Source organism: Topomyia yanbarensis, chromosome 2 (assembly GCF_030247195.1).
Source record: "Topomyia yanbarensis strain Yona2022 chromosome 2, ASM3024719v1, whole genome shotgun sequence".
Taxonomy (NCBI): Eukaryota; Metazoa; Arthropoda; class Insecta; order Diptera; family Culicidae; genus Topomyia; species Topomyia yanbarensis.
Genome location: NC_080671.1, coordinates 284,243,697 through 284,271,519, shown reverse-complemented (window position 1 = coordinate 284,271,519; position 27,823 = coordinate 284,243,697). Strand labels below are relative to the sequence as shown.

The 27,823-nt window shown below is 36.9% G+C and overlaps 1 protein-coding gene and 1 long non-coding RNA gene across 2 annotated transcripts in view; one reads left to right on the top strand and one right to left on the bottom strand.

Moving 5' to 3' along the window:
- LOC131683211 (dromyosuppressin) overlaps positions 1–27,823 on the top strand; it is a 567,416-nt gene that overhangs the window by 54,494 nt on the left and 485,099 nt on the right. The window lies entirely within an intron of this gene.
- LOC131683212 (uncharacterized) lies at positions 7,139–8,771 on the bottom strand. The gene is made up of 3 exons (XR_009304422.1): positions 8,612–8,771; positions 8,319–8,516; positions 7,139–7,420 (listed from the first exon to the last, which is right to left on the bottom strand). It is a non-coding gene; the product is annotated as an uncharacterized LOC131683212 (long non-coding RNA).

Here is a 27,823-nt window from a genome sequence, read left to right as displayed (position 1 = left end):
GTTGTGGGTGTAATATGGACAATACAAATACTACTTCCTGTTCCCCCATCGGGAAAGACTTGGCATAAAAAAACGTGCTGTAATTATTTTACTCCTTATTGTCGAGATCCTTAGATACCAACAAAAAATATAAAATGGTAGAATTTCGATTTTTTAATACATTCCCTTCTAGGGATTAGCTATAATGATTACATTGCATGTGCACTAGACTGGCCCAAAATGGCATAAATCTCGAAATCAAAACCTTACCCTCTAAAATGACAGTTTGGGTCCCCAACAAGCTTTCCTGAAAATTTCAGCTCATTTGGTTCACTGCAAGGGGTTCCGCAAACTGCTCAAAGTTTGTATGGAAAAAAGAGACCAAATGTATGGAGAAATGCATCAGTTTCACATTTTCAGCTCTAGGTGGCGCCGTAATCGATGAAAGTCTTCCGTGTGAAAAAATAAGAATCTTCATGTAACAATGAATGGACTCGTGAAAACCGGAGGTCAATCTGATGACAGCAGACAAAGTTATAAGCGCGCAAAGTTGAGGGTGTCATGTGCTGCAGTTGGGGTGGCTCTGTCGAAAGTGCAAAAAAACCCTTGCTTATGAACGCACGAATTACATGAGGTAGAAACACTTGATTACATGGATTACAACTTCTAATAACTCAAAATGCGGGCTATTTGGAAGAGTGGTATCTTCGGCAAACTGGACAAGTATGTCAAGGGCTTTCCGGTAAAAACATGAATAAGTCAGAATTCTCTCACTAGGTGGCGCTAGGGCGACTGAAAATGCCCTATACTTTTTTTTTAAATAATGCTATAGCTCGTGATCGGGAACACTTGGCTGACCGTAGTCTTCTGCAAAGTAGATCATAAGGATCGACAGAAAACAGTTTAATTCAAAATTCTTCCTCTGGGCGGAGTTAGAGTGCCTGGAAAATTCTAACACTCTTTCAATTTATATTAGGCCATATCTCGTGATGGGAATCATTTAATGGGGCGGAGTGTTCGGCGCAGTAGTACAATTTCTAATGGTGAACATAATTCTCGTACTAATCGACATTTTTTTTTCTTTTTGGCTTATTCTCTCTCAAGTCAAAAGATCAGGTGGAGATGTAGAGTGGTTTATTTATTTATTTGTGGAGATGTAGAGTGGAATATTTTTATTAAATTCAAATCCGCGTGGTCAGCGCTGGACCAGTCGTTTCACGAAAATATGGTAGACGCCAGCATTGTAGCAGAGCAGAGCATTGTAGCAGAGCAGTCAGCGATCAAGCAGCAGCGAAATGACTACAAAGAATTGCTTGATATCGCTTTAGCATTCCTTAGCGACAAAAAAAATAAATTTTCTCTACCTGAAGCGCACAGCCGTGCCAGATGGATGGCAAAAACAATTTATTGCCTAAAAATATGACTTTTTAGAGATCAATTTAAAATGAACCATCATGAGAGAGATTGTATCCCACTTATATGTTTGTTTATTTTGCGTATTTATATTTTTTCGTGGTTTAACGCCCCTTACTCCCTATCAGCGGCTCGAAATGATATTAACGTGGGCAAGAAGTTACTTAGTTTAAAAGATGTTTATTCGGATCATACAAACAATATATACCAAACGGCTGCCTCGCGGTTAGCGAAACATTTGTTTTATTTAGTGAAGAACTAGTAACAATGGCACTTTACGATCCAGAAGTATCTATCGAAGAGAAGCATAAAATGGCATCAAATTTAAAATTACGTAAAAATGAGGACACACGTAAGATAAAATTGGATATTTCTTCTATAGACGAGTTGAAGTCATACGAGTTGTCAAGCTGCGTTTCTCAAAACTCAATGAATTTTTTCGAAATTACCCGAATATCCGCGAATTTCCTTCAAGAAGATGCGAAAAAATGGGATCAATTAGCAGATTTTTTAGAAGGCAGGAAAAAATTAAAGCATTACTAGTAGTGAACGATTGCGCGGAACGAGGTATTAACGTGATCCAGGAGTATTGTGGAAAATTGACGAAAAATGAAGATCAACTGCAATTTCTTCTGCAAGTAGTGCAGCAGCATAGACAGACTTTTCCGGAGACCACACGAACTAAAATCAAGGAAGGTTTTGTAGCACAATAAAATTAATAAATATAAAATAGATGTGTTTTTTTTAAATTCTGGTGACAATTTTGAAATGTTTAGAAAAAACCAATCTACATCTCCACCTGATCTTTTGACTTGAGAGAGAATAAGCCAAAAAGAAAAAAATTGTCGATTAGTGCGAGAATTATGTTCACCATTAGAAATTGTACTACAGCGCCGAATCAGGCTTGTTATTTGCTCACGCAATGTGCCACAAAGAGCGAAATCCACCGATGAAAAGTAGAGCAACACAAAAACACTGCAATGTGCAGAACGACCGCACAAAGAGAAACTTGAAAAGGAAAAAAAGAGAAAGATCTGTGCACCAAGAGCTGCATAATTTCGTTCAAAGAGTCACCTTGAAAAGCTACTTTTTTGTGCCTCCTCTCACTGGCAAGCTGGTAGAAAGGCGAATAAAACTACAATTCAGATAAAGTTTGATCGGAAAAACGTATTTAAAATGTTTTTTGGTTGCCTTCTCTGCTTCTGTGCGCGTGGGGCCAATATTCACACAGATGAGCCTCTTTATTTCTACTCTTTGAGGTGTGCAGCCATGGAGTAGAATGCACGTATGGGAGCCATACACATCGGAGTGAAGAGGTTTATTGTGAAAGGGAAGAGCGGTGGTTCGCATGAAAGGTGCAAAGAGTGTTTTTTTATTCTTCTATTTATTTGCTCTGAGGTGCATTACATCCCTGGTAGCCATTCGGATATTCGCTTGAATTCTTGAATGATCGCAGGCGGACCGTGAATTTGATGCTTATTTTTTAGTGTATGGTACAGATGCTAGAAGAGAATCAGTTTTCCCACATCACTAGAGTTCCCGGTCATTTCGCCAACGTGTTGTGTAGTGAACATGAGCGTCATTTTCTTATTGGTCCAACTGAAGCCATGAATCTAGGCTGGTAGGCCGGCTTCCGAATGTAACCGATTGCTTGAGACCGCGTTTGTAAGTTTATAGGTGCTACAACGTTAACCGGGGTGTTTCAATGTTGGCGAGATCGCGGGTGTAGGTATGTGTAGATAATTGCAATTGAATGTTTGCGTTTGTGATCAGGTTTGTGTTATCGCAAAGGCCACGAGCGGTTGTACGTTGTACGTTTTGAATGGGTGTATATGAGAGAATATGCAATTCATTGTGTATAAATCTAATTAAAGATATAGTAATAAAAGGAAACATAACATTCGAAATAAAGCAAAAAAATATGCAAAGAGATTAATTTGAAGTGTATAAATTAATCGATATTATTTTTGGTATAAATGAGTTAGAGGAAAATCAAACTAACAGATATACAACAGAACAGACTAATGAATTAGAAGAAAACAACACAATCAAAGTACTTTTACTCGTCTGAATGCCAACAAAAGATGTTTATTGACCTGGGGCGGATCCAGAAAAAAATTTCGGGGGGGGTCTGAAATTTCGATTTTAAAATGTTCAGTGTACAATACGTAATATCTAATAACCTCAAGTAAGTTTTGGTGGTTAAAGGTGATTTAAATTGATTTTGAGCTTAGAACGAATTTAGAAACGACTGGTCCAGCGCTGACCACGCGGATTTGAATTTAATAAAAATATTCCACTCTACATCTCCACAAATAAATAAATAAACCACTCTACATCTCCACCTGATCTTTTGACTTGAGAGAGAATAAGCCAAAAAGAAAAAAAAATGTCGATTAGTACGAGAATTATGTTCACCATTAGAAATTGTACTACTGCGCCGAACACTCCGCCCCATTAAATGATTCCCATCACGAGATATGGCCTAATATAAATTGAAAGAGTGTTAGAATTTTCCAGGCACTCTAACTCCGCCCAGAGGAAGAATTTTGAATTAAACTGTTTTCTGTCGATCCTTATGATCTACTTTGCAGAAGACTACGGTCAGCCAAGTGTTCCCGATCACGAGCTATAGCATTATTTAAAAAAAAAGTATAGGGCATTTTCAGTCGCCCTAGCGCCACCTAGTGAGAGAATTCTGACTTATTCATGTTTTTACCGGAAAGCCCTTGACATACTTGTCCAGTTTGCCGAAGATACCACTCTTCCAAATAGCCCGCATTTTGAGTTATTAGAAGTTGTAATCCATGTAATCAAGTGTTTCTACCTCATGTAATTCGTGCGTTCATAAGCAAGGGTTTTTTTGCACTTTCGACAGAGCCACCCCAACTGCAGCACATGACACCCTCAACTTTGCGCGCTTATAACTTTGTCTGCTGTCATCAGATTGACCTCCGGTTTTCACGAGTCCATTCATTGTTACATGAAGATTCTTATTTTTTCACACGGAAGACTTTCATCGATTACGGCGCCACCTAGAGCTGAAAATGTGAAACTGATGCATTTCTCCATACATTTGGTCTCTTTTTTCCATACAAACTTTGAGCAGTTTGCGGAACCCCTTGCAGTGAACCAAATGAGCTGAAATTTTCAGGAAAGCTTGTTGGGGACCCAAACTGTCATTTTGGGGGGTAAGGTTTGAAATTCCAAACTTTGCACTTTTTTCATACAACCTTGGGCCACTCTAATGTGCACATCTCACGAATTCAACCATGACTGCTAACTTTGTTAACTAGTGCTATAAAGATAGATTGATGTTTAAGGTGAGATTTTTTGTGACGTGGTTAACATTAACAGTAGGTACCACAGTTTGATAAAAATACATCATTTAACGCAAATTTATTAATTAGGGGTCATACACTAATAGACCTTTCTTGTCAGATCTAACCCCTATTTTTCTTATTTTTCTTCGAAAGATCTCACTGTTCTAAGACTTTTAACATTAAAATGAGATTTAAACAACCATTTTTGATTTTTTAATTGATTTTTGAAAATTGCACATTGCAAGAATGTTGAGTAAAATTTTCACCAAATCAAGAATGGTGAAACCCTAAATATCCGTTTCGGCAGCACTGTTTTTCAAAATTTTTATTATCTTATTGGCAATACTGAAAATGAAGTGGTTAATATCAATGTAACGTTCATTGACGATCGTAAACAAAATGAAATGACCCCATGCGTTGTCAAATTCGGCAAAACTAAAGAAAACCCGAAAAATACAAACAGATGCTCCGAATAATCAAATGGAAATGTTGACCAGCGTAGCCGTGGTGCAGGTGGCGCGAAAGGTTTACGTGCGGGAACAGATAAACAGCAACGGCTATGCAGATGAACGCCATGCATAAAATCAACAGCTTTTTTGCAGAGTGGTGCCGTTTCGATGACCGGAATTACCGGTGTCAAGAATCTCAAGATCTCAATCTTGACTCAATGATACGCATGATGCCCAAAGCACTATTTACAACTATCCGATGTTTCAGTGACGGTTCAGTACCTGTTCATACATGCACTTCAAATTCGAGCATTTACACTTGTACGGTACCTTGCCGGACATGTGTAAATTCTTGCATATTGATTATATGAAAGAATATTGGTATCCGTGCACGGTACTGATCCATCAATGAGTCGGATCGGAAAGAAAATAATTTGACTTAATTCATCACTCAACAATCAGTTGACAAGCGTCTTGATAACAGCCGCAAGCAGCAACGTCTCAAAGCAGCAAAAATGCTACCGGTGCTGTGACAGTACCGGTTTCAATGCCAAACTGCTGACGAAAGCCTTGACGCCCTCTTCGTAGGTAAAGTTCATTTCAAAGATAGCAAAAATAGTACATGGTACTCATTAAAAAACGACACCGTGTACTGCTGGTGTATTACAATATTTAACCAGATGGACAAACTCAAAAGTGTCCTGGAAAACACAGCTTACTGGTCCGTGATTTGGGATGATTCGGAGACTTGGCGGCACAGGAATGACAGCGACTACCTACCGTGTAAAAACGGTGAAGGTGAATGGGTGGAAAAAGGATGACTTTAATAAATGCCAACACATCTGAAACACTGCCGATTTTGATAAATAGCGAAATGGATATCGAGAGCCGCAGATCCGGTCAACGTGGTGCATATTGTCTGTAACACGGTGCAGTGAACAAACAGCTCATAATGCCAACTTTCACAGCCAGATGAACATATCGCTGCACACTTGCAAGTAGGACCACCTCTGTCTTTCTCTTAATGCAACGTAACGAGATGAAACATTAAAATCCTGTCCTTGATGATATCGCAATCTTAAAATTTGCAACGTGTGCATTCGCCAATACCGCTGATTAACAAAATTACGGCGACCACTTCTCCACGCTCAAGCATAAACCGTTTGTTGCGTCTGTTCGATTCAAAAAGGGCAAATGATCATCGAGTAATGAGAAGAATCATCAAACTAATGATGTATGTTGCTGTCAGTATATTTTTCCCATGTTCTATTGAATTCCATATCCAGATATGAAAACTTATGACTATGGGCAGTTTAAGTGCGGTATGTGTATGTAATATCATGCTTATCAAAATGTGAACCGCTAATGAAACATCTAGATACTCACAAAAACGTGAAGAAGTAGCAATACAGAAACAAACGACGATAACATCAATCCAGCCAGCTCTATGTCAATAATAAACCCAACAAAACACCCTCCATCATCAACTTCACGAACAGAAATTTCTGCTACAACCACATTAGCATAGATACATATCGATGATGGTCTACGTGATACGATCTATCACCTGCCCCTGACATTCCTAAATTAGAACCTCTATACACTCTGCACATAAGGATGCTCCTGGGAAAGACTGGCGCTGTTGATAACTAAAGCGATCAGAGGAGCGCTCACCACCGCCAGCCAAAGTATCTCGGAAGCGCATCCGAAAAAATACAGTCCAAGGATATTAATTCAGGTGAAAATATGCCGCTGTTAATATAAAGTACAGCATTACGTTGACACAACAAGGACAGTGGATACCGACACGTTTAGCAACAACAAGCCAAAGTTTCCAACAAGACAATATTCCAAAATCAAATAAAACAGCCAATGCTGTGCTCGACCAAGGCGAAAAGTGTAAATTTCAAGTACCGCTTACTCAATAAAGAAGTAATGAAAACAACATTTAATTTCTAAAACATGGTAGTTGTTGATAATCTCACAGAATATTTTTCACAATATTACAAAGGCTGATTGGTGCCAGCATGACAATAAATTTGCATACAATCATATTTTTTGTTCCGCTCGCAATACAAATGTTGGAGCGCGCATTTCACTAGGCAGAGCTGCAACTGCATCAATCGTCACCCTCCACGGTGTTACTGCGAAAAACACAGAGAATGTCATCTGGAAAAAAGTGACCGATGGAGATCTAACTTCATGAGTTTACCCTAGAAGCGATGCAGCTTGGTTCATCCAAGTCGTGGGATAAGGCTAGAAAGATAAAAAGAAAATAGAGCTATAAAAAAATGCGAATTAAAGCATTAAGCCAAATTTACACATTTCCGATTCAGTATCGTGCACGGACGCTAATATTCTTTCATACACATCAAATGCGAGCATTCACACTTGTCTGGCACGGTGCCGTGCAGGATAAGTGTGAATACTCGCATTTAAAATGTACACAAGAATATTGGTGTCCGCACACTGCACAGTACTGAATCGGATCGAATAGGTGTAAATTGTGCTTTATTCTGTATATTGACGCCCAGTTAAGCTCAGCCGGAAATGAACTGGAATTCTGGCTGGTTCCAGTTCGCATTCCGGCTCCAATGACACAACCGATTCTAGTTAGAATCGGTTGTGTCACTGGAGCCCGTGTACGAACTGGAACCAGCCAGAATTCCAGTTCATTTCCGACTGAACTTTACTGGGCGGGTCGCTTATTCGAACGAATCGGGTTTGTATTGTCGCGCTTATAATAAAATCTCACATTGCGGGCGTCTGAAAGGCGCATCGAATATAGCCGCAGTTGCTCCGCAAGCAGATTTCAGTGGAGCTTTATTTTTCTGCCAGCTGTGTGCTTCTCGAAAGCTTCAAGGAAAAAGCTACATATAAATTTATATAGGCGGCTGTCACGCGCCTATCTCAATTGAGCTTTCATATAATCGCATATCGAGCGATTATCCTGCAAGGCACAATATTTACAATAACAGACATGATTCAAACCAATTCATGTAAAAAAGCTACACGTTTTAAAGGAGAAATATATCTATTATACTGCCGTGATATGCATAACTGTCCCATCTGCACAGGAAACCCATAGCAAATGGGACTGTTATGCGGATCACAGCAGTATAGATGCAATATAATAATAATAATAGACACTCACTTTCTTTGTCCTTCCTATAGTGCCCGATTTCACAAATTGGGCGATTTTTCCTTTGGCATTGAATTCCGTATACACAGCGTTTGCTACTTGCCACCGTGGAGAATGCCGCATACTAGATAGGTACCTCATCCGTTTTTACACTGCAAGGTCGTTTGAATTTTTAAACTCCCTGGACAAATTTAATTTATCGGAAGTTACCTGTAAATTTCAATGAAAAAAATAATTTACTTATTCAATTGCTGGAGGAACCGGTTTTGGGATGGAAACGTATCTGTAATATTACGCATACTTACATCATGCTCCGCTCTTTTTTGGGTTTTAGAGTTATTGACAAGTTAAAATACAGTACTGGTCAATCAATTTAACATACAGGCACTCCTAATCCAAATGGTACATAAAATTCGTTGGAAAGTTAGCAACGAAATTATTTTAAAGGAACCATATGAAACGCAGCTGAATTTGGTTTTGTTTTGTTGTCAAACTTTTATTTGACACCCGCGAGTTCATCCAAGACAAGATGTTGTATAAGAAGGTGGAAACATTTTCATATGTGTGATTCGGTTGTTATTTTTTTAACCAACTGGGAGATAAGTGAAAGGGAAAACAAAAACATGATTGGTTAGTGGTGTAAATATTTATTTACGCTCCGCTACGCGCAAGCAAGAAACTGACGCAATCAAAAACGGCTTAGGTTTCCACTTTTCTTTTTCTAAACGTGCATCCAACCAAAGCAATGCTTTGGCGCTTTTGACAGATTGAGAAGTAGAGGGAATACCGAGAGTTGTTTCGATTCTATTTGGAACGAGAACGAGTATGACAGGTAGAGCGAACTGATCAAAAGAGAAATGGTATCGTTCATTCCGGAATGAGATTCTGTAAGCATTTTATTATTTTATATCAAGGCGTTCAAGGCGACACATTTTTTTCTATAGATGAGTAAGCTTATCATTTTTCTTCGATGAAGACGATAAAACAGAAGGATATGAAGAAAAAAAAAGCATAAACAAATGACGTAGAGAGTTTTTATGCGGATGAAAGTTTTGTTTCGGTTCGGTCGTAATTAAAGTTTATCGGCCTTTTTTTCTCTTTTCATCGTGCGCCAAAGAATCAGTATGCTCGTCCGGCTGTTTATGTTTACTTTCAGGGGACCGGCGGTATGCTTAATTTTACAAGTACAAAACTAATACGCTCAAATATGCCAAATGTTCCCACCTTTCTTTCTTTTCATCTTGATTTTATATTCCCCACGCGAAATTCATCCAAATGGTGTATTAGTATGGGGAATTGAAGCAAAATAAGGCATGAGAATATTGGGTGAACTGGCCAATTCGAAGAATTTTTGATTTTTTCAATAGTTAGAGGCACCAAATCATCGCGGCAATAGGCAGAATCGATTCTAGGATGAAAACTAAGGCATTTAAGCAAATAAAATTTTTTGACAAGAAAGGTCTATTACGTAAGGACATATGGGGGGTGTTTCAAAATATCTTACCAATTCTCACCTGGGGGAGGGAAGGTTTGTCCTTTCTTATGCATGAAAAATGAAATCGATAAGAAAAATATTCTTCTCATAAGAAAAGAAACTATTTCTTATTTGTGCCATGAACATTTTATATATCAAACAAAATGAGCACATACTGTACATCACGGTCATGGAAACGCAAACCTCAAATTGAAGTGTTTTGCAGCGACAGAATATGATTGTTAAATTAGTTATGGAATTTATTGTTGCCAACGTAAGGGGCGGCTTAATTGTCGATGGTTTTGGAGCAGTCACAGAAATTTCTTGACTCTTGGTGGTACATTGTTCTGATCGGGAACTGATGTCACAATCTGCTTTACAAGTTAAGAAGTGTTGAGACTCTTCGTGTTGTTAGGCCAACATCCTTCTTTTCAAACTTTCGCTTCAAACCCGCAAGGTATATGAAAAATTTTCTGTCATGTGTTTGTCAAAGAACTTGTGGGTCGTATAGTTCCAGAGTGTGAACTGTATTTTACTTCAAGAAAATTCGAAGATAGCCATGTCGGAACTATGCGTACGATAAGCGTTATAGTTGGAACTCCGGACAAATTCACACCAGAAGAGGTTATAAATTTTTTTGAGTTCTAAATCACAAAGAAATAGATTCAAAGGAAGTGGAATATAGCGAAGCAAATTATGTGGAACAAATCGGAGTTTCTAAATATCTCCCAAAATTTATTCTGAAATTTCTACTGGGCGAGATTAGGATGCAAATGAAATTTCTGCAGATGATTATACACACACTTAGAAAAAATCGTTCAAATTTACGTCTCCTGATCCTGACATATACGAGCATCAAAAATGACTTAGTTTTACGTTTGATTTTAGTTTTACATGACATTGAATTTCGTAAATCATGTAATTTTACTCCACATATGGCGTTTGTTCTGAATGACAGTAAGTGTAATTTTATGTTATTGCGCATGGAAATATGTTTCATGTAAAATTAAATGGAACACGGTGATGTTTAATGTTTAGTCATTTCGTGAATTACGGTTTGTTAAATTGTGTCATGTTTGCAATTACGTCAATGTTAAAATTTATAATTTTTTGGTGTGTAGTTAAATTTTGTCCTGAGTTCTCTTTTAATAATTCAATAAGTATCGTTTTCGCTATCGAATAATTTAATGAATTAACAATATGATTTTTAATTACACAAAGCATGATAAAATCTTATGAAGTGGGAGAGCGAGTTCACCAAAATCATACGAACTCTTATCTGGGGGAGGGGGAGGTTGAATAGTTCTAAAAAAGCCTTACGTAATTAGTGTATGGCGGCCCCGAGCAGAATATTTTCTATGATGAAAGGATTTTTCATTTCAAACATTTATAATTACCTTAAGGGATCAAAACAAGTATAAAAATATTTAAAAAAAATTAAAAGCCAAATAGAATACGTTGTAGCCAAATGTAGAATCCTACGCTTAGTCAAGTCTCCCCATGTTCCCCTACTCTATGGTCGGAGCAATTAAATTTACGTACATTTTCGAAATATGCTAGAAGTACCAAGTTCCAATCAATCTTACATTTAAGATTCACCCACTTAAAATAAACAACTTGATCAAATTTAGTAACTCAAGCTTCAAGATAATCAACACATTTCTGATCAAAATTAGTCGATTAAAAAAAAAGCATTTCGCGGAACGCATTTTCACGCTAGACATTTTGAATTTATTTATGAAACTGTTATGAACACTTTTACATTAAAAATATTTCTGTTTAATACTCCAGTAGCACTGATTATGGCAAGCAAAGCTTATTTCCGTTCAACTTCATAGTATGTCATGACTTGTAGAACACTTGAGCGATATTGGAAAATATTGATATTTTTAACGTCCATTTCTCATATTATTTAGACGCTTCTCCACAAAAGAAATTTTGAAGTTTTCGAAGAAAACTTTTGCCTTTAAAAATCTGGCCTAGAGGATTAATATGTCTTGACATATTGATTCCCTAGACTAGTTTGTTCCGTGAAAAAATTATGAAAACTTTTTATATAGGATTTTGAATGAATATTGCAATATTTAAAAAAAATGTTTTGGCATTTTCAGGCCATTTTTTCTAAAAAGTCGTATATTCTTTATGGAAAAAGATGGGTGGGTAATGTTAGAGACATAACCGGAGTGAAGTAGAATACACTTTAGACCGGTAAATTCTGCTCTGGAATAAGCAATTTCTATGCGATTTTGTCGTCTTTTGCACATTCATAGTTTATTTGGAGTATTTTTGTAATTATCAAGTTGTCAATTTGCAACATTCTTTGAAAATATTGTTGAACTTTTATGAATGAAGGCACGAAAATGAGTGTTTGACCGTCGTCCTACTACCAGTATCAGAGAAGTAGTAGATCAGCATTTTTCGCTACATGGCCTGTACCAAACAAACCGCTCGTAAGTCCACCGGAGGAAAGGCTCCCCAGCAAGCAGTTGGCAACGAAGGCCGTGTAAAAGTGCCCCAGTCACGGTTGGCGTTAAGAAGCCTCATCGCTACCGAACAGAAACTGTCGCCCTGCGAAAAATTCACAGCTATCAGCAATCGAGCGGACCTAAATTGTGACCCAAAATAAATCACAAACCAACAAGTTCTTTTCAGGACCAGCCAATTATAAAGTAAGATATAAATGAAATTTCCCATTGCCTTACAACCTCCCTCCCCCTTTCCCCCCGGCTTGAATTACTATCAATCTTGATGATACTGTGCGGCGCGGGCACTAGTTTTTATTATAGTGAAAAATTTAGGTTTGTGCGTTTTTCCCAAAAGTTTTTTAGCTGTGCTGTTTTCAAGGAAGTTGTAGTTGAATTCAAAATAAAATAGTTTATTTCTATTGTCAGAGATGGACCTTCCAACGAAAACTAGTCTGGCTCGCTTGGAATCGAATTGTACGGACCAACCACTGCTTTCACAAAATCTGTTATTTTCAGTAATTGTACATTCTACACAACTATTTCCAATCAGCGCAAAAATCGAAGGTTTTCATTCAGTACAACAGCAGATTTTCACTTTCAGAAAAACATGCAAAATTCTGGCCGAATATTTTAAAACGGAGCACCTATTTCGAAACGTTAGAAAACGTTCGATTTTTGTAAATTGAATCATTACACTAACCTGTCTACAAATCACACAAATAACTTTTTTTATTTTGTGCCATTCTACTTGAAAGCGACGATATTGTTCACTCACTTACCATCCAACGCTCTTGGCAAGCCACTTTCTGATGTTTTTAATAACAAAACTTCAATTCGATTCTTTATCGATAAATTGAGGACCCTGAAAAGGGTCTTTTGTTTGGACAGTGTTCGGAATTTACTTGGAGCTGGTGTATATGGTAACAGTTTTGGTGCCATCTGAGACGGCGTGCTTGGCCAACTCTTCTGACAGCAGCAAACGGACGGCGGTTTGAATTTCACGGGAGATGCTGCAAACGAACTGCTGCATGCTGATGCTGCAAACGAACTGAGCGTGTGCAACAGCATGCTGAGTTTTTATACCTGACTACAGCACAACGTAAGCTCGCCCTTTTTTGTGTTGTCCTCAATATGTGTTCTTCGTAGCTAATTGTGTTTCCAATACGGAGGTTATCGAACACTCAGGATAAAAAGAGTAATGTAATACGGCACCTTGGTAAAATGTTTGAGAATTGAAACCTGTTTTTAATGCGCCCAGTAAAAATGTTTCCCCTTCACTCCAGTTTGTTTCTGAACATATTTGCAATTTGCGTACTGAAATAAATCATAATTTTGGGTTTAACCCAAATTGCTCTCCAGGGAGAAACAGTCCATGAACAGAAAATGCAAACTTATCCTTTGAAATGATTTTGGTGGCCCTAAAAAGGGCCTTTTTATAATAATACAAGTGAGTTCAACCTTTTCAACTTCCAAATCCATACAAAGTGCGTCCATGCCGCTTCAGAGTGTAGACGACACTCATTACGGTTTTGCGCATGGCGTGTTCAATGTAGGTCACGGCATCTCGGATGACATTTTCTTGCACACCATCAGCATTCGTAGATTAAATCGGAGATGCATTTTACACCACCACGACGAGCCAGACGCCGAATGGCGGATTTGGTGATTCCCTGAATTTTATCACAAAGAACCTTGCGATGACGCTTGGTACGGGAATGCAAACATGATGCCGCTCATTGTACCGTCCGGACGAGCATGTTGCTCGTGTAGTAAGCGAGCACCGACTGATACAAAAAAAGCTCGCGTGACCTGTATATAGAACTTTCCCGTATGTAATGAAACGCTTACATGCTCCTTTTTGACGGCTCTGCGTGAGATGTGCTTGCAAATTGCGCATTTTCCTCGCTGTTTTCGAAGGATTTTCTAAAAATCCTTGTTTTGGTTTATTTATAGTAGTCGCACTAATTCCGAAATTTAATGCGAAATGCGTGCACGAATTTTCGATCAGATAGTGCAAAAATATTGCGATTTCGATCAGTAGAACGGAAGATATTCGCATTTCAAACCTGGGAAAATTTCTCAACTGAAATTTTTGAAACGGGACCCCATATTGAAATGTTAGAAGTATTCTATTTCAAAAAACAGTTTTCACTTTCAGGCACTTTATTCGAAGATGACGAAGTTCTTATAACTTTCAAATGAAAATAATTTAGTGGTTGGTGTCCTTAAACATCTCATGTGCTCTAAAATATTTTTTAATATGTCCAGAGATTACATTTATGTTAAATAATAATTACTAAATTTATCTAAAAACGGTTTTAAAGTGTCACAGCACTGTAAAATAAAAAAAAAAAGTCGTTTTTCAATTTATTAGTCAAAAATGGCTTTAGAATGTTAAAAACCATATCCCAAAACATGGAAGATGAAACCAATACATAAATATTTAGATTTTCAATTCTACCGCAACGCCTCTTATGTATATCTCGTGTGTACTGAAAACTTTAACCGCGTTTTTCTCGAAGCCACTTTTTTTGAGCTGGCCGCAAATGTAACTCGAACAAATGATTTTTGAACGCTTGGAAATTTTCACAGTATATTCAAAATTGATTTCTCCAGCGACGTACGTAAGATTTTTTTATTGCTTAGCTTTTTTAATTAATTTTGTGTCGATTTTTATGACATGTTTGGCGTGCTCTACAGTGGTGTAGCCCCTTAATAGAATATATCCAAATTTTATTTCTTGATGTCATGTCAAGTGAGATATACATATTCAGCATTTTTTCTGTAATGCTTTGTTGTACAACTTTATTGAAAACATGCTAGATTTTGCTGAAATTAAAACCATATTAGCTGCTATTTAAGCTAAAGAATAGTCTTTCATGGTACAAAAACTTATGTTTACAAGCAACAATTGAAGTTTTATAGCACGCTACAAGTGCAATTTAAATGTTATGAGTGGCTATAAAAGTACGATAAAACCTCAATTGATACTAGGGTATAAGCGAAGACTCCATATCAAGAAGACTGGCAACTCTGTCCAGAATCCGGAGACAGTAACAGCAACGCCACTTGCGGGTAAAGGTGGTACTTTCCATAGTGATGCACACACACATATACATTTTTACATAAAGCTTCCTCCCTTCTTCCAATAGAGGCGCTGTAACCTCTGTCGCTTCTCGTTTGTATGGGGGAAGGAAAGAGATATCAGTCTTCTTGATATGGAGTCTTCGGTATAAGCGAAGACTACATATTAAGAAGACTGATATCTCTTTCTTTCCCCCGCACAAATGAGAAGCGACAGATGTTGCAGCACCTCTATTGGAGGAAGGTAGGAAGCTTAATGTAAAAGTGTATATGTGTGTGAGCATCACTATGGGAAGTACCACCTTTACCCGCAAGTGGCGTTGCTGTTATTGTCTCCAGATTCTGGACAGAGTTGCCAGTCTTCTTGATATGCAGTCTTCGGTATAAGACTAACCGGTTCAGTTTTGGCAAAAAGTTTAATATTTGCTAAGTTTGGTTGAAATCGGAATGCATCGATTTGTCAAAAACTTATGGCTTAATTATACTTCTATAGATATATAAATTATATTATATAAGAGTATTTCGTCTTACGGTTGCTATTTGTGCCAAATGGTCCTAAGAAAATCATTAAACGTAGATTCAAGGAAACTATCACCCAGTGCTGATTTCATCATTAGAAAAAGAGTTACTTGAAGTACCAATAGTCTGCTATGTATTTGTATTGTAGAGAAGGGGGCTTAAACAAGAACCTTGTGGGAGGCCCATGTAACTTATTCTGAATGTTGCCAAATCGCCATATGAAAAATGCATGTGCTTTTCTGACAATAAGTTGTATAAATAATTATTTAATATTGGTGAAAGACCACATTGATGTAGTTTCTCTGAGAGAACATCAATGGAAACAGAGTCGAATGCTCCTTTTATGTCTAAGAACACAGATGACATTTGTTCTTTTTTTGCGTAAGCTAGTTGGATTTGGAAATGTACTCGGTTTGGCTACCGTTCTGGCAAGAGTTGTAGTGATGCGTCGCTGTAGCGGGCTGTACGGCTTGTACAAATGTAAATATACCGAAAAAAATGTAGTTTACCGGTACCTTTGGCATCCCTGAATATGGGTGTCATTTGAAAGGGGGTGGTCAGCAGACCCCGAAAATTAACAATTACCTCCATTTTGAATTCCAAGATGGCGATTTCCGGTTACCATAAAATAGTAAGAACCTGTATCAATATGGGTGTCATTTGAAAGAGGGTGGTCAGCAGACCCCAAAAATTGACTATTACCGCCATTTTAAAATTCAAGATGACGACTTTCGATTACCACAAAATAGTAAGAACCACCATCAATATGGATGTCATTTGAAAGGGGATGGTCAGCAGACACCGAAAATTGACAGTTACCGCCATTTTGAAATCCAAGATGGCGACTTCCGGTAATCACAAAATAGTGAGAACCGGTATCAATATGGGTGTCATTTGAAAGGGGGTGGTTAGTAGACACCGAAAGTTGACGATTAACGCCATTTTTAAATCCGAAATGGCGACTTCCGGTCACCACAAAATAGCGAGAGCTGCTATCAATATGGGTGTCATTTGAAAGAGGGGGGTCAGCAGACCCCGAAAATTAACAATTACCTCCATTTTGAATTCCAAGATGGCGACTTTCGGTTAGCAAAAAATAGTGAGAAACACCATCAATATGGGTGTCATTTGAAAGGGAGTGGTCAGCAGACACCGAAAATTGGCGATTAGCGCTATTTTGAATTCCAAGATGGCGACTTCCGGTTACCACAAAGTGGTAAGAACCACCATCGATATGAGTGTCATTTGAAAGGGAGTGGTCATCAGACACCGAAAATTGGCGATTAGCGCAAATTTAAAATCCAAGATAGCGACTTCTGGTTATCCCAAAATAGTGAGTATCATCAATATGGATGTCATTTGAAATGGGGTGGCCAGTAGACATCGAAAATTGATGCTAACCGCCATTTCAAAATTCAAGGTGGCGTTCTGGTTGCCACAAAATAGTGAGTCATTATCAATATGGATGTCATTAAAAATCCAAGATGGAGACTTCCGGTTTCCACAAAATGGTGAGTGACGTCATCAATGTGAATGTCATTTAAAAGAGGTTGTCATTGGAAAGCGGTTGCAACCAGGTTATTTAGGTTATTTAATTAACGGTTATTTAATTAACGAAAGTTATTATGCCATTGTGTTCTTTAGAGAGTTTTACACATAAAAACAACTTATATATAAAGATACCTTGAGTTAATCCCCAGACACAGTCATATGAAGCAAAAAATTCAAAATTTCTCATGTTTTTTGCTATATCTCAGTAACCAAGCAGAATATCAAAATTCTGAAAACGCCACTTTGTAGAGATTTTTTAGACACGTGATGTGGCATATCTAACTCAGTTTACCCCAAAATGGCGTCTGTCATAAGATAGCACAACAGCGACGACTTGGAATTGTTGAAGGAGAAGTTGTTGGCCACCCACAATCAATAGTTTTGGGCATTTACAATATACAGGGGGTCCGCCGATGCGCCAAAATGGATTTTTTCAACTTTTTGGTAATGAGTTTTATATTGAAGGAGAAGTTGTTGGCCATCCAAAATCAATAGATTTGAACATTTACAATGTACAGGGGGGGGGGGGGTTCCGCCGATGCGTCAAAATGGATTTTTTTTTTAATTTTTTGGTAATGAGTTTCATATTAAAGAAGTTGTTGGCCATTGAAAGTCAATAGTTTTGGACATTATCAATGCGCACGGGGTCCGCTATGCGTCAAAATTGAAATTTTTTCAGCTTTTTGGTAACGAGTTTTATATTGAACGAGAAACCGTTCACCATTGAAAATCAATAGTTTGGGACATTTACAATGCGCAGGGCGATCCGCTTATGCGCCAAAATGGATTTTTTTTAAAAATTTTTTTTAGTAGAGGTGTGTGCCGCGCCGCGGATTTCAAGTAAAATCGGCAGCGCGCCGGCGTCACGCCGATGTGCTTACTATTTTTATATTCAATCGTCGGCGCGGCGCACACCTCTAGTTTTAAGTAATGAGTTTTATATTGAAGGGGAAGTTGTGTGCCGTTGAAAATCTTTAATCGCAGACTAAGACATAACCCTCGAAAACAATGCTTCGCCCGCTTTAACGGTCATTTTAAATATATTTGTAGTTGGGACTGTGGCCACATTTGAAATTATGGTGCCACTGACATATGAGCAAGCGTATGGGGGATAGACCACTAGTGAAAAACTGTTCTTTCCCTCATAGTGTTATTGTAAATTGTGAATTCCCTCATAGTGTTATGTCTGTTAGCCTGTGCTATAATTTTAGAGATTAACTATTAACACTAGGGTGGCACAAAAATTAGATTCCTGCTCCGATCAACTTTTTAGGTACCATTTGCGTCCTAGAACAACTGTGCAAATTCTTAGCTCGATCTCTGAAACTATATTTTTGCGCCCACTGTTTAAAGTTTGCATGGGATTTCATATGGGAAAATTAATTTTCACAAAATAATTCCTCCAGGAGTCGCCCATTACATCCTAAAAATAAATCGTTATGTGGCTTTTATAGAAAATTTAACAAAGAAACAAAGTCTCGAAAACCACGAAACGATCTGACGCCTGAAAAAAAAAATTATTAAGCGGAAACCGTTTGATGCTCTGACGATTGATATAATATTCATTTTTTCTAGCACCACTGCTGTTGGCTGTCCAATTATACGCAATTTCGTTTTAATCTTCTCTTAATGTGTCTAAATCTTTTATCTATGCTGTTTGGCCACTTCGCAAGAGTTTTGAGGGATAAATTAAGGCTTCTTTTGTACATAATAAGAGAAAGTTAAAAATTTTGTGTATAATGCGACCGTCAGCAGCAGTGATGCTATGAAAAGTGAAATTCTCATCAATCTTCAGGGCATCAATCGGTTTTTGCCTAATAATTTTTTCCACAAGCATCAGATCGTTTCGCGGTCTTCTAGACTTTGTTTCCTTGACAAATTTTCTATAACAATTAGACATCTACTTATTTTTAGGAGATAACGGGCGACGTTTGGAAGAATTATTTTGCAAAAGACGATTTCCCCATGCGAAATCCCATGTAAACTTTAAACCATGGGCGCAAAAATATAGTTCCTCCGATAAGGCCAAAAATTTGCAGAGTTGTTCAGGTAGCTAAATGGGACCCAAAAAGTTACTCGGAGCAAATTTTTTTTTTTTTCATATAACCATGTCCCACTCTAATGAACACTGGGAACCGCCAATGTGACAAAATGAAAACTTTTTCATGCGATAGCAGCGTAATCAAGTTACAGAATGATGGTATTGTAATACAGAATTTTCACAGTTTTTCTCTTTTATTCAGGGAAATCAATTAATTACTAGTATTGTTTCATTCAAGGCTGGAAGAAGTCATTTCAAACGACATTTTTATGCGAAAGTTCGGGAAAAAACCAACGCGACCGCCAAGCTCCAAGAGTACCTAAGCTGTTATGCATGTAAACGGACGAGAGAAAAGCAAAAACGTTCGTGCTGCTGAGCGTGCGTGTTACATGTTCGTGAAAGTTCGGTTATTCGGATTGCTGCCGTAGTTGTGTTTCGTTCGCTAGCAAAATCTGCGATGCGGTGAGACACTTTTTCCCGCAGATGCGGTGCGGGCAAGAGCTTTCACCGCGCGGTTTTACCGCAACCGCACCGCAAAAAAAAAATTGATAAAGTGATAATTTTGATTATTCAAAATTGATAAACAGACTGCTATTACGAAAGAAAATCTAGCTGTGTCCGAAATATTTTGACGCTATTATTTTTACGACATACTTTGGACTAGTTATTTTATACTTCTAAGTAAAAATTCACAAACTAACCATTTCAAATACATAAAATGCAAGATCCAAATAGAGACAAAATTATTAGATCATTTAAAAACAATAAATTTGTACTCTTAAATCCAATTTAAAAGTGCATCACTTCTCCCGATTTCTGTTGGTAATCGTGGAATTATGAATCGTTTCAATTGCGAATTTTGACTAATTTAAAGGAATTAGAGGTGAACTAATTATGCTGGGACTTAAACACAACCCAAAGAATATAATTATCTTCGTCAAACCAAACGAAATTGAAAAAATTGGCAGTAAAGGATACAAATGTATGAAAGCGTCCAAAATAAGGAGGGGTCCAAATTTGAATGATTATTCTATCATTCGTTCATCAACATTGTATTTCTATCTTCTTTGATTACTGTGTAAATTCAATGTGAATTTTTCTACAGTCAATTTTATTGAACTCTTTCTCAAAAAGTATGCTACATAACTTTTTTTCGCGTACTTCCATTCAAATTTATTATAATTTTCTACCAAATTAAGTCCTAATATTTTTCAGTTAAGACTATTTTGTAGCCTTTTTGAAGCTTTTTTTTGCCAAATACCACATAGTTTGACTCCCGTTCACTGCAATTGAAGTTTTCGCATTTGGCTTATTGGCAAAATATTAGAGGAAAATACATTAAATGCTAGAACTTTCGAACTAGCCTTGGGAAAATTACACCTCATACAATTTTAAAGGGAGCAATCTTAATTTTTGAATGAGAATACATCTGTTTCTTGAAGAATGCGGAAGTTAGAGTTTTGGGATATATTGTCCGTAAAACCCCCTATTTTTAAAAATCATTGTAATTGCATCAATTTTAGGTTAAGCAATAGTATGTATGGTGGCTCACACCAAAGACGAAACAAATAAACTTTAAAAAACCTGTTTTGATCCACCACATGGTGCAATTGTGCCTCTCCCATTCCGCCAAACTATGACTCCATGGCTAGTTATGTTCAATATATTTATGGAAATGCATATTACACTTAGCACGTTTACACAATGGCTCGCCAGCCACGAACTTGATGAGCTACGTGACGACGGTGAAACACTTGAAACATAATTCGCACCCATTTTAATAAATTTTACATAATTTTGATAGTTGTAAATGTCCATAATTATTAATTTTCCATGGCCAACAACTTCTCCTTTAATATAAAACTCATTACTAAAAAAATCAATTTTGACGCAACGGCGACACCTCCCCCCGGCGCATTGAAAATGTCCAAAATGGCCAACAACTTCTCCTGCAATGTAAAACTCTTTACCAAAAAGCTGAAAAAAATTCCATTTTAGCGCATCGGCGGATCCCCCTGCGCATTGTCAATGTCCATAACTATTGACTTTCAATGGCCAACAACATCTCCTTCAATATAATACTCATTACCAAAAAAATTATAAAATCCTTTTTGACGCATCGACAGACCTCCTTGCGCATTGTAAATACCCAAAACTATTAATTTTCAACTGCCAACAATTTCCCCTGCAACATAAAACTCATTATCAAAAAGCTGAAAAAAAATTCATCTTGACGCATCGACGGACCCACCTGCGGATTGTAAAAATTTCCATTTCAGCGCATCGGCGGATCCCCCTGCGCATTGTCAATGTCCAAAACTATTGATTTTCAACGGCCAACAATTTCTTCTGCTACATAAAACTCATTACTAAAAAGTTGAAAATAATTCCATCTTGACGCATCGGCGCCCCCCCCCCACTGCGCATTGTTAATGGACAACAACTTCTCCTTCAATATAAAACTCATCATCAAAAAGTTGAAAAAAATTTGACGCTTCGGCGGGCCCCCTGCGCATTGTAAATGTCCAAAACTATTGATTTTCAACGGCCAACAATTTCTCCTGCTACAACAAACTCATTATCAAAAAGTTGAAAAAAAATCCATCTTGACGCATCGACGGATCCCCCTGCGGATTGTAAATGTCCAAAACTCCATTTTAACGCATCGGCGGATCCCGCTGCGCATTGTCAATGTCAATAACTATTGATTTTCAATGGGCAACAACTTCTCCTTCAATGTAAAACAGGGTTAATACGATACATTTTTCGCGATAATTTATCGGCGTTACTCGTTAACGATAATGTATCGTCATCGAAAACTCCGTTAACGATAATGTATCGTCGCCTCCATCGTCATCGTCGATAATTGTATCGTCGTATTCATCGTCATCGTCGGTTCATCGGTTATCGCGATACATTTTGCGTTACTTTCCCGTTTATTGGAGTTGAACTTGATGCGGTTAGCTTTCAGTTGTTTAGAAATAAATACCTATTGAAGGACATGTTGTTGGCAGTTGAAAATCAATAGTTTTGGACATTTTCAATGCACAGCGGAGTCCGACGATGCGTCAAAGAGAATTTTTTTTCAACTTTTCGGGAAAGTGTATTATACTGAAGGGAAAGTTGTTGGCAGTTGAAAATCAATAATTTTGGACATTTTAAATACGCAGAAGGGTCCGACGATGTGTCAAAATGGAATTTTTTAAATTTTTCGAGTAAGTTGGTGCACAGAAGAGTCCCAGGTGCACAGTGCGGCAAAAAGGTGATCAAAATAGTTTTGAGCATGAAGAAAACAAATTTTGAGCTATTGTGTAATTAGTAATTTTTATCACGCAAAGACAAATATTGAAAAAACTACTAAACCACTATTATTAGGCCATTCACAAATTATACTACACATTTAAGTGGTGTGGTGATTAACAGATTTTATTATAATTTTAATTTAAACTAGAAGATTTTGAATTTTAAAAAGGAGAATATACATATTTCCAATGTATATTTTTTTCTAGTTGGGAAGCTTTTAGCCCCCTCCTCCGTTTCTTCTCTCCACTATGTAACAAGATGCTTCATGCTTCCTTCTTTTACCCTCAAATATGTAGTGTAATTTATGAACGACCTCATAATAGAGTTTTAAACGTTTTTGAATACAGTGAAGACCCGTTTTTATCAGCCCCTTGGTGAATTGACATTGACAAAATCGGCACATATTTTTTCTGGTTCTGAAGAGACGATGTCGAAACGCAAACACCAATACTAATATATTTTTTCCTTTCTTTTTAATAAACCGCAGTGGTTAAAATAATCTTCTTTAATCCCTCGACAAAGCCTCATAACCCGTTCTTATTATTTAGTAAAAATTTCTCTTAGGAGGTCTTACAGTAGTATTATTTTTATATATTTTGCAGTATATAAGCTATACCTGCGGAAATTTGTGGCTTCCATACCAAAACATTGCTTTTTGGACACTAAATCATTCGATAACTTCTAAGTTGTAAGAGATACAAATATACTAACACTACAAAAATTCTGTATTTTCTTATGTTGAACAAAATCTTGGAACATCGTGAAATTCTACAAAATTACCAGGAAAAGTATTTTGAAATAAGCAATTTCGTGGGGTATATCAAAGAAATCTTCACAAACGTATAATTAAATCGACAGATAGACACATAGTCTCTTCAGCGAAATTAATACTAAAGATATTCTCAACAACTTTGCCAAAAAAAGTTTTTTTTATTTTCATTTAAATGACCAAACAAAAACTTGCTTCTCAGCTTTAGAGGGATTAATCACCTAAGTAATATTTTTTAAATGCAAAAAAATATTAATAAACTTTTCTGAAGACACTATAGCTAAAAATGTTTTTTCGTGGTTCAAAGAACTTCTTTCACCATTTTGCCATTTTGGAAACACTGTGCACTGGTGGATTCTCCTGTGAATTGAAAATGTCCAAAACTATCGATTTTCAACTGCCAACAACCTGCCCTTCAATATAAAAAGTTCGCAAAAAGTTGAAAAAAATTCTATTTTGACGCACCGACGGTAAATGTCCAAAACTATTGATTTTCACTTATTAATACAGTTAACTCTTTCTATGTCGATATTCTCTATGTCGATATTTTTCTCTATCTCGATTATTTCGTGGGTCCCTTCAGATCGCACGTATAAAAACTGCTCTATGTCGATATTTTCTCTATCTCGATATCTCCCTATCTCGATGTACCTAGCTTTATATTTGCCTGCATTATTCTCTCTATGTCGATGTGTTTTTATTTTCTCAGGACATCACAAAGCATATACATAATGAAATGAAAACTGGTGATCAGGGCGCTCAGTCCTATATCAATATTCTGCATGTAGGGGCAGTAAAGACATGATTTGCGGTAAAGTGGATATTCAATGTTTTCCTACGAGACTTTGTAAAACGATTTCATCTTAATCTGCATATATCGAGGTTTTCTAGAAATTATGCATTTTTGGGTGCAAAGTTTTGACTTTAACGTGCTATAAAAATATTTAGAATGCAGCCATCTGTAGCACGGAAATTATACTTTCGTGGTCAAAAAAATTTCAATTAGGGGAACATGGGGAGTTTTGACCAAGCGCAGAATTCGATTATTGGATATGACGTGTTCTATTAGGTTCTTAATTTTTTTCAAAAATATTTTTATGCTAGTTTCGGTCCGTTAAGGTATTTTTAAAAGTTTGGAATGAAAAATTCTTTCCTTATAGAAAAGATTACGTATTTAATAAATTCGCGTTAAATGATGTAATTTTTTATCAAACCTTGTATGGACATATCTACTCGCCTAATAATTACTTCTAAAATACTCATACATTATATATACTTTATGAGCTAGTGAAATGATTTTACATACATCGGAATATTTAAATAGTTATTACTAAAATTTGCACGAGATTGAACGCAATAACTAATGATGGGGAGACTTGACCAAGATTTTATGGGAAGACGTGACCAAGTGGCAATAGGCCGATGAAAGATAAAATTTATCTGATATTTACTATGTTGTCGTACCTACTGTTAGTGTTAATCACCTCACTACAAAATCCCACATCAAACATCAGTCTATATCTTGTTGTACTAGTAAACAAAGTTAGTAGTAATATGGCTGATTTCGTGACGTGTTATTATGCAATGTAAGCAAAACAGTTAATCCTTAAAAGGAAATGCATTAAACACAGTCGAAATTTATGAAATGCAACTAGGGTTCGCAGTACCGACCCTTTTTGGTGAGAACCGGTACTACGGCACTGAAGCCCTCAGTACCGGTAAAGTACCGGTACTCGAACATTTTTAAAAAAAATCGAAAACAGCTTCAAAGTGAAATCGAATGCTCAAACTGATGACCTTATTCTCAGATGATTGATTTGTGCTGATCAAAAAAACATGTTTATTGTTTTTAATTGCTTCGGAATGATATGACTCATTTCACAGAAGATATTTTTCGTATGCCACTTTCTTTTATTTTAAAATCTAGGCCACTTTGATATCACTAACTGCTAAGCGGTGCGACTTTTGTCGACTTCAACAGATGGTAAATGTAAGAAACCCTATTAATAACAGTAAATCAAAGCGAGAATGGCAGTAAATCCGAGCAGGTTGCTCGCATTTCCTCTCTTGCTTTTCTGTAAATTGGTTTCGATCTTTATGTCATTTGCCTACTATTCTCTAATGCATACCAAGGCTCCTTGCTTTTCCGTAAAATATTGAGTTTTCCAGAATTTTCCGATCATCAATAATTACAAATCGCCCTATTTGAAGCAGTTCACGAACTCTAAAATTATTAGCTACTAAATCGCTGTTCGTTGATTTATAGATAATGGTTTAAGATCAAACCAAATACAGACATGACTTAGACCATAGTCTTGTTACGCGCCACCCAGTGAATAATTAAAAGCAATCAGAATGTCGCTAACAAACAAAATAATAGCAAATTTTTACGTTTCTTACGCTAGATGTGAATATTTTGAAATTTAGTACAAGATCGTTAAATTTTAATTTCGACAAAATAAAGCAAGAATTTAAACATACCGTTCAGTACAACGGGAGCTAGTAATGTTTTACTTCTAGAATTATTATGATGATGGCCCCACCTCATTCCCCTACAAAGGTGTTAGCTCAACGATTTATCTAGAAGACAATTAATATAATTAAAAGTCATCTTGTAGACCGATATTTTGAAACAGGTCCCCCTAGAGAGTCCACATATTTTTCATAAAAAATTGTATGGTACCGAAAATACCGGCACTGGCTTTTGTTCAGTACCGGTATTACGGTACCAAAAATGGGTCGGTATTCCCGGGATTTTCGGTACCGGTATTACCGGTACCACAACCCTAAATGCAACCCTTTTTATATTTTTACTGCCACCTAATGGCCTCGACAATATGGAAAAAAGGATTACAGTATTATTTATGTCATTAATTTTTGTTCTGATTTTTCAAAATTCTCTTGGTCAAGTCTCCCCGCATTGAGGAGACTTGACAAAAAAACGATCTCAAACTTTTATAACTTTTGAAAAAGTAAATTAAAAATTCCGCAAAGAATTATGAACACGAATAATACCTTTTTACATTATATCTCAATGACTTTGGAAGGATTGAAAACTTTTTTAGAGATTTATGTAGGTTTAGCTGAAAACCTGGTCAAGTCTCCCCATGTTCCCCTACATGTGAGGCAGAATAATAAACTGCAAATAAGGGATTCCTTCTAAAACGGCATACTTGATGTTTTGCAGTGTGTGTGCACTTTACCTCGTCGTCTACTACCCTACTCCCCCCAATACGAGCATCTATCTTCATTTCCCGGTATGCATTATGATGTCCTGAAGGAAAAGTTGTCTCAAAGAAAATCATTGTGTTCTATATGTCGATCTCTTCCTATGTCGATGGTCCCTTCAATATCGACATAGATAGAGTTAACTATAACTTCTTCAATATAATAAACTTTCCCTAAAAGTTGAAAAAAATCCATTTTGACACATCGTGGAACCCCCAGTGTATTGAAAATGTCCAAAACTATTGATTGCCAACTGCTAATAACTTTCCCTTCAATATAAAACACTCCCGAAAAGTTGACAAAAATCCATTTTGACACATCGTCGAACCCCTCTGTGCATAGAACATGGCCAATACTATTGATTTTCAACTGCCACCAACATGTCCTTTAATAGTTATTTATTTCTAAACAATTGAAAGTTAACCGTATCAACTTTAACTCCAATAAACGGGAAAGTAACGCAAAATGTATCGCGATAACCACCGATGAATTATCGACGATGACGATGAATCCGACGATACATTATCGTTAACGAAGTTTCCGATGACGTTGACGGGTGGTTAACGTTATCGACGATGACGATTAATTATCGATTAACAACCCCTCATTACCAAAAAATTAAAAAAAAAATCTATTTTGACGCATCGAGAGACCTCCTTGCGCATTGTAAATACCCAAAACTATTAATTTTAAACGGCCAACAATTTCCCCTGCAACATTAAACTCATTACCAAAAAACCGAAAAAAAAGATAGGTGGGTAATGTCTAGAACATAACCGGAGTGTCGTGACTACTCGTTTGACTTGTAATTCAAATCGAATGATACTCAATGAAATATGTGAGAATGTTTCAAGTTATTCTTTAGAATAATTATGGTGGTTCTGAAAAGCACCTTTGTTGTTGGCGTCTGCGTTGATAGGGGATGCGCTGGATTCTAAGCACGTTGAGACATTCATTCACGAAATGAACAAATTTCATATTTCCTTGCTTTGAAATATCAATGTAAAAATCTCTCGAAACGACCATCGGAATCTTTTTCCTAGCGTACAGAAATGAACACGCTTAGTGAAAAACTAAGGGCGG